Genomic DNA, 7,899 nt, shown 5'->3' with positions numbered 1-7,899 from the left:
TGCTCGCTCTCTCTCAAATAAAAAAATAAAATCTTTAAAAAAAAAAAAAACAATTCCTACAGACTTCTCTGAAATTTGCCTTTGAAATTTCCATTGAAAAAGGGTTTTCTAACAAAACAGAAATTGCAGAAATATGTAACATTCAATTAACGTAAACTGCAAGATACCTAGAAAGCACTTACCTACAGAAAACTTAGGATAATTATAATTCATTCTTATCTATTCTTTAACTTGGTTAGTTTTCAATTACTAGTATTCTTTAAGGGAGGGAAATTAATCATACTTTTTTATTAATCTTCCAAGTTCTTCAAAGTTCACCAAAATGTGTTTCAAGAATAAAGTTAAGCTGAACTAAGCAAAGGTTAGTTTTCGATTACTTCCCAATCCCAACTTTCCTCTGCATTTTGCACTTTCTTTGAATCTCTTCTTTCATTAAAACTTTGTTTCATAAAAGAGCTGATGTTTTGTACCAAGGGTAGATGTATTTCAGTCTTCTCTCTAATAATGTAAGTCCCTTCGTTAAGTTTCCGCCGTTTTTGGAAGAAGGCATTTTTGGAACTGAAGGTATTTTCTGCTGCCCCGCAGTTTCACCATAAACCTACCTATGAGTAACCCTTTAAAGTGCCCGATTCGTGTATTTAAATATGCAATTTATTTTATTTCTATAAATAGTTGATTTAGGCAGAGTACCAAGTTGTTTGGGATCATCGATTTGTTAACTGAGTTTGGAACGGTAATTTGGAAAGAGTTCACCGAGGTTAAGACACCAGTGTATGAAATACTTCTCAGGAGAAAAACCTTTTCAAGAATGAAAAGGACCTTGCCCAATTTGGCCCCCACCCATGATCACCCTCAGCTATAGAAAGTCCCTGGCCTGGTTCCCTTGGTGTGAGATCTAGGTGTGTGGAAACCGTACGCTCTCAGTTACTTCCCCAGCCACTTTTCCCAGCACAAAGGAATACGCGAGCACCAACTGTTGGGTGGCGTTGGTGAGTGAATTATTAGTTTCATTACAGGCACCTTTTAAGTTTCGGAGGGCTTTTAAACCCTTCGCATCACTGTAACCCGCTGAGGTCAAGGAAGTCGACAGGCGCATCTGCCCCGAGCCTGGTGGCCCAGGAGAAGCTGAGGGGCACTAGAGGTGGGAGAGAAACACCGCCCAGAACTAGCCGCGAAAGGGGCCGCGTGTGTCCGGCCTGGGCTGCGGCGGCGCGGAAGGCCCCGCCCCTCGACTCCCCTCGCTCCGCCCCTCGGCCCCGCCCCTTCCCCGGCCGCGCACCCGCGCGCCCCGCCCGCGGACGGAAGCGAGAGCGAGGCTGAACGCCTGACGTCAAGGCGACACCGCCAAACCTCGCCCAGAGTCAGGCGTGTAAACCAGCCGGAGCGGCGGCGGCGGCGACAGCGGCAGGACCGCCGTGGCGCCGGGAGCAGCGACCCGGAGGGAGCGCGAGGCGCGGGGCGACGCGGGCGGCGGGGAGCCGGTGACAGCGTGAGAGGTTCGCAGAGTGCGTGCGTGGCCGCTGAGGGGAGCGGCGACGGCGGCCGCGCGGGGCGGGGGCCGGGCGCCGGCTGAGGGGAGCGGGTGGGGTGCGGCGCGGGCCGGGCGGGGCGCGCGCGGCGGTCAGGGACCCTGGCGGCGGCGGCGGCGGCTTCACGGCGCGCGGCAGGTGGTGGAGGGCCCGGCGCCCGGCCGGCGAACGCGCTGTCTCCCGGGCCGGCGGGGACGAGCCGCCGCCGCCACCGCCGTCGCCGCGGGGGAACAGCGCGCTTTGCGGAAGGGGTCAAATGTCTGAAATATGGCGGAGGAAGTGAGAGCCCGAGGACCCCCCCCCCCCACACGCACACCCGCTCGCTCCCTTCTGCCCGCGGCCGCCGCTTCTCCTCTCGCTACCTTCCGTCCCCCTCCGGCTCCTCGGAGCACTCGTCCGCCGCCCCGGAGCCCCCTCGCTGGCCACCTCGGTGCCCTCCTGGGTGTGGGTGGAAGTTAGAACGGAAACCAGAAAGTTGTCCTTTGAGAAGACGCAGCTTCCCCCAGCCCCGAGCCAGGACGAGGAGCGTTCGGGGGAAACCACTCCCCGGCGCCCTGCAGGCTCCAGCCTGACAGGGAAAAAGTTTGCCTGAAACGGGACTGGTTTGCTCCATTTGTTGCGGGAAGTGGCAGGAGGAAGGCAGCGGAGGGAGCCCCACCTAGTCTGGCAGCAGCCACCGCGTAGGGAAAAACTGTTAAAGGGGCCTTTCCCTTCGTCAGCAAGAGGAAATCTCTTTTCTTTTACAGAGGGAGGCAAAATCCAGGAAGTTTGTCGTCTTCTCTTTTTCGCTGTCTCGATGTGTCTAATCCTAAAACTGTCAGCACCATGAGTTTTGTATAAAACTACCCCAAATTAACCAGGCCATTTCGATTTTTCTTCTAAAAAGAACTGATGACTTTTGGAGAAAAGGATCATCCTTGCGAGTTTAAGCACAAGATTTGCTTCCCCTTCGCCCGCCCCACCATGAGTTTAGCAAAACATTTTTGCCCTGCAAAACGTTTGGAAGGAACGTACGCAGTTCTGTATTACAGTAACGGGAAATTACATTTTTAATGTAATGGGTAGAAAGTTGACACTAAATGAACATTGTGATTTTAATATTTTAAGATTAATTCAGTCTAACTGGATTTTCGTTTTGCTGGTAGCATCTAATATATATCGAGTGCTTACACCGTAAAGCTTCTAACTCACAAATTTTTGACTCTCTTTTTTGTAATTACAATGGTATTTAGACGTGCTTAACAAAACCGTATTTTAGCAAGAAGTAACTGTAAAAGAGAAGGACGTTTATTTAACTTCAAACTCCTAAAAGCTGACTTTTGAATAGTATTTGAGTCATAATGGAGTCATGGGACTTTTTAAGGGCCGGAAGGGACTATTTAGGTCATCCAGTCCCACCCTCTCATTTTATGGAGGAGGAAACTGAGGCCTAGAAAAGATAAGATTAGTTAGTGGCCTTGCTGACTTTTAGGACAGTATGTTAATAGAGAACCAGGAGGACGAAATAGAATATTTTTATAGTGAATTACATTTTTACAGGATAACAGTCATATACAAAATGTTAGTATCTTAGTCAAATAGTGTGGAAGAACCACATTCTCAGGTTTTAGGAGAGGAAATTGATACTCAAGGAGGTTAAATAACTTTAAGGACACAGAGCCCTGAATAATGGTCTTATTTGAGCCCTTCCTGCTTTTAAACTCTGCATGACACAGTGTTTTCACTTGGATTTTCTTTTTTGGAATTCTCAATAAATTGTGAGGTTGCCTTGTCTGAGTAAGCCACAAAGTAAATCTTTAAGACGCCTGTAACCCGTTTAGTTTTAATGTGCAGATAGCCGAATACAACTGAAGAACCCGATAATAAACTGGCTTAATTTTAAAAAAGTGATAGAGGGCTTGAAAACAATTACTCTGTCTTTTGTGTTCTCCCCATAACACCCCCGGCTTCACTCCATGAAAAGTCAGTCTCTTTCTTTCTAGACACCTGTCACTTCCAACATTCTGTTACTGTTCGGTCATCATTATTCATATGATTTTTGTTATCTAGTTCACTGAGTCGTAAAGTCCAAGGACAGGATGTCTTCTTTGAATGCCCCAAAGCACTGGCATGATACATTGCACGTATATAATACCAGTTTGTTAAATGTAAGTGCAATGAGGGTAGGGACCATTATATTCCCCATTGTATTCTTAGTTCCTAGAGCCTTGTCTGTGCAGATAGCAAGTGTTTAGACTTAAGAATTAACTGTAGTGGGGGCACCTGGGTGGTTCAGTGGGTTAGGCCTTTGCCTTCGGCTCAGGTCATGATCCCAGGGTCCTGGGATCGAGCCCCGCATCGGGCTCTCTGCTCAGCAGGGAGCCTGCTTCCCCCCCTCTCTCTGCCTGCCTCTCTGCCTACTTGTGATCTCTGTCTGTCAAATAAATAAATAAAATCTTAAAAAAAAAAAAAGTTTAAAAAAAAGGAATTAACTGTAGTGAACATATGAGAATATTATTTGAAGAGAACTTTGTCTTCCTTCAAAAAGAAACATTTCCACATTGGCTTGGAATCCTTTTAACTTTACAAATTGATTTTCATTTTATCCTCAAAACAATCCTTGCTAGATTTCCAATATAGAATTCTAGTATTTTCTCTTAGCCATATAAAGGGAAAGTGAACCCCCATGGTAGAGTCATCATGTAAGGAGCATCTGTTGAGATGTAATAAAGAATTAATCATAAAACTTTGATCATGTACGTAAATATCATATTAAGTGCATTTTCTAGTGTAATTCAAGACTAGTAGAAGGTCTTTCCAGAGGTCGGTAACACGGTAACTTACAGTACATGTTGTTTTAAATATAAAGTTTAAGATTTGGATGAGAAATTGCTCATGTTCAGTTTTGACTTTTGTAGTAGGTACTCGTTGAATATATGTTAAGGGGGTAAAATTAATCAGTGAAACTAGATCTCAATATTTGGCGATTTTATGCAGGTGTTTATTTTTTTCCCAAATGTGTGATTTTAAATAAGCAATTTTATTATTGAATACAGAGATCTCATTGATAGGCACGCGTCATTTTCCTAGACTTATCAATAATGTGCTCCTGTGTGTGTATTGATAAAGAGGGTGGGTATTGATCTGTACTTTCTATATATGACATACCAGGAATAGTTTAGTATTTATGAACTAAATAGTCAAAAGTGCTTTTTTGTTGTTGTTGTGGCAGTGATGTCACATGTCTATAGAAAAACTTTGATAAGATCTTAAACTTTGTAAGACCATATAAGGTTGTGATTAAATAAATGCCTTGATTATTTTTCCCCCTCTTGTCATTTTTGAGAATTCCTTAGTCTTAGAGATTAGGGTGAAGTTTTTACTATTAGCCTTTTCAAGTTGAATTTCTTGTAGAAAAAGTTAAGATCAGACATTTTGGCTGATGCAATGATTCATTGTAATACTGGACAAATTTTTCAATAAACAGGAGTACTGTACCATGTGCTGAAACACTGTACAATGTGTAACGCTGTACCATATGCTGAAAGCCTAATATTTTTCAGTGTTCTTAGATATTTTGCAATAGTATCCAAAGGTACTAATTACCATTTGAGAACGGTCTTTAATTTATTAATTCTTTGGAAATCTCATGAATACATTGGAAGCAGTAGCTACAAAGAATAGAATTTATCCATTTGCAAGAAAGACTGGCTTGCTATATATATATATATTAAATCTGTTGTACTTTGAGCCTAGTTGAACTCTGGATTCTAAAACCAATCCCTTTAGTCATAGAATTTCTGTTTTATAAGAAGAAAGGTTATGAGGAACTTCTGTGCTGCCTTTAAAAAATTAAAACCACTTTTTAAAATGTTGCACAAACAAAAAGAAATACCACTATTTCATTCCTAACACTGGTGTGTTTATTCCTAGTGTTAGTCAAATTAAGGGTATACAGCAACTGATTATTATTTCAGTAGCAATTTAGAAAGAATTTTTGCTCAGCATTAATAGAGGATCAAGAATTTTTAAACTGTTTCCAAAGAGCCGTAAAACTTATAAAAGAAAAAAAATGAACATTTAGGGAAATACACTCATGTTTTAAATAATATTTAAATTACTTATCAAAAGAAAAAATATCTGCAACATGAACTGAAGAATTTCCATCTGGTTTTTATTGTACAGAACAATATTCTGGAATATAACTATAATTAAAATTGATGGTATTTGAGGTACTTGAATACTAGAAATATGTTTAAGAATCCTAGTCTCTCTAACCATAGAGAATAATTCTCTAATGTTCTGATTTTGGATTTTACATTGAGCTGGTTTCTAAAGCTTACCCTTACAGTTATGCTATTTTATAATTGTATAGTTAAGCTGCTTTACAGACTTCATATATTTTTTGTGTATAACCAATGAGACCATTTAAATTTAAATCAGATTCTGATCTCCTGAGATAATTTGCTAGGTAATCTTTTCCAGTGGTGAGGAATTGAATATTTTTAACTGTTGTATAAGTAGACTCAATAAAGATTTTTTTTTTAAAGATTTTATTTATTTATTTGAGAGAGAGGGTGAGAGGGAGAAGCAGACTCCCCGCTGAGCATGGAAGGACGTGGGACTCCAGGATTATGACCTAAGCAGAAGGCAGTTGTTTAACCAACTGAGCCACCCAGGTGCCCCAGACTCAATAAAGATTTTAAAGGAAGAGAGCATTTATTTAAAGCAGTTATAATTTTTATTGCATTCAGTTACTGACTTCTCGGAGTCATCATCTTCACTACATTATAGATCTTGCTGAATTTTTCAGTAGTTGATTTGAAAGTTTATTTCAGTAAATATGTACTTTTAATAGATTTTTTTTCTTACATTCAAAACTTAGCATTTTATTAAGTAACTTTATTTTGAAACTATACAGTGAACTGGTTGTCCCGATAGTGGATTATCTCTACCTGTTCCTTTCCTCTTCTTTGCCTTGTGGAAAAGAAAAAAGATGAAAGAAAATCTGTTTTGTCCATTTAATAGCAATTTTTGGCAAAAGCTTCTGGAAAGGAAATGGAAAATGTTACATAAAATAAAATCCTAATTATCTGTGTCTTCTAAAATTTATATTTCTAAAGTTTATACGTTGGAATATATTTTTCCAAGTCCTTTATTCTAAAAAAAAATTGGGAGACTTTCTGAGAGTTCTCAGTAAATGGGACTGAGGATGTCAGTAAAATAAAAGCTATAAATAAAAACTCTTTAATTAGTAGGTTTTGGGTGTCAAAGTGGTATACATATTGCATCCAACTGTTAAACGTTGTGTTTTAAGATTATAGTGAAAACATTACTATTACTACTTAATGATAGCAAAGTTATAGCTGCTACCTAAGATCGATAAGTTATGGTTACATTCCTTGAAAACAAAACTCAGGATCCCTGGGTAATCTTGAATTCTGTACTGGACAGATAGTAAAGAAGGATAGGGATGAAGCATGTAAATATGTGTCTGTTTTCTTCTCTTGAAATTGTGCAACTTGAGATATTGCATTGAATTTGTAATGGTAAGACTGGCTGAGTTTTTAAGTGTATGTCCTGAATTTTCTTATTAAAATATTTCAAACACAGAAAAGTATAAAGAAAAAAATTAATATCACTTTTAATACTTCCAGTACAGTGAATTTCTAGGCAAAATCCATACCTCCTTTTTCTGAACCTTTCCTGCCTCCTTGGTTCCTTAGTGGGAACAGTGGCATATACTTAAAGAATTGTTGGATTAAGTGGAGTATTATCCATAAATGATTATAAAAGAGATACTAATATAGTATTAGTTTTTGTTCTATGAAACTTTTTATTTCTCTCTGGCATTGCTTCTCCCAATTGAAATTACTCACTAAGGCACGAATAAGGACTAAGAAAGAATAATTGTGATTGTGAACAGCTTAACAAATTGTCTGGTTCAGGGATTTTCAAAATATACCCCAGGGAATCCTGGGGATTGCCTGAACATTTTCAGGAGTCTGCAAATACAAAACTATTTTTACAATAATACTGAGATGTTCTTTGCCCTTTTTCACAGCGTTGACATTTGTACCAATGGTACAAAAGCAGTGGTGAGTAAAACTTCCTGCACCTTAGAACAAATCAAGTCAGAACACCACACTGTATTCATAGTCACTGTATTCTTCACTGCCATGCATTAAAAAAACAAAAAACTTTCACCTAAATGCACTTGATGAAGAAGTTTTAAAAAAATAGTTTTTTTTAATCAGATCTTGGCTCTTACACATATTATTTCAATATAGTATGACAAAATGGAAAGTATGCTTGAAACACTATTTTGCTGCCATATTGAGGGTGAAATGGTTGTCTGTAGGAAAAGCATTTGTGTAATTATTGCAGTTGC

General features: G+C 39.9%; 1 protein-coding gene across 2 annotated transcripts in view; it reads left to right on the top strand.

Moving 5' to 3' along the window:
• The first annotated feature begins 1,306 nt into the window (after nt 1–1,306).
• Nucleotides 1,307–7,899, top strand: part of RAP1B (RAP1B, member of RAS oncogene family) — a 44,292-nt gene continuing 37,699 nt past the window's right edge. Inside the window, exon 1 of one of the 2 annotated variants that reach the window (XM_080810349.1) lies at nt 1,307–1,496. The gene's annotated coding sequence lies outside the window, so the exon portion shown is untranslated. Of the gene's footprint in view, nt 1,506–7,899 lie in introns of both variants that reach the window. The other variant, XM_080810350.1, reaches the window with a different exon arrangement.

The sequence above is a fragment of the Martes martes genome (assembly GCF_963455335.1).
Source record: "Martes martes genome assembly, chromosome: 8".
Taxonomy (NCBI): Eukaryota; Metazoa; Chordata; class Mammalia; order Carnivora; family Mustelidae; genus Martes; species Martes martes.
This window is presented reverse-complemented; position numbering and strand designations above follow the sequence as displayed.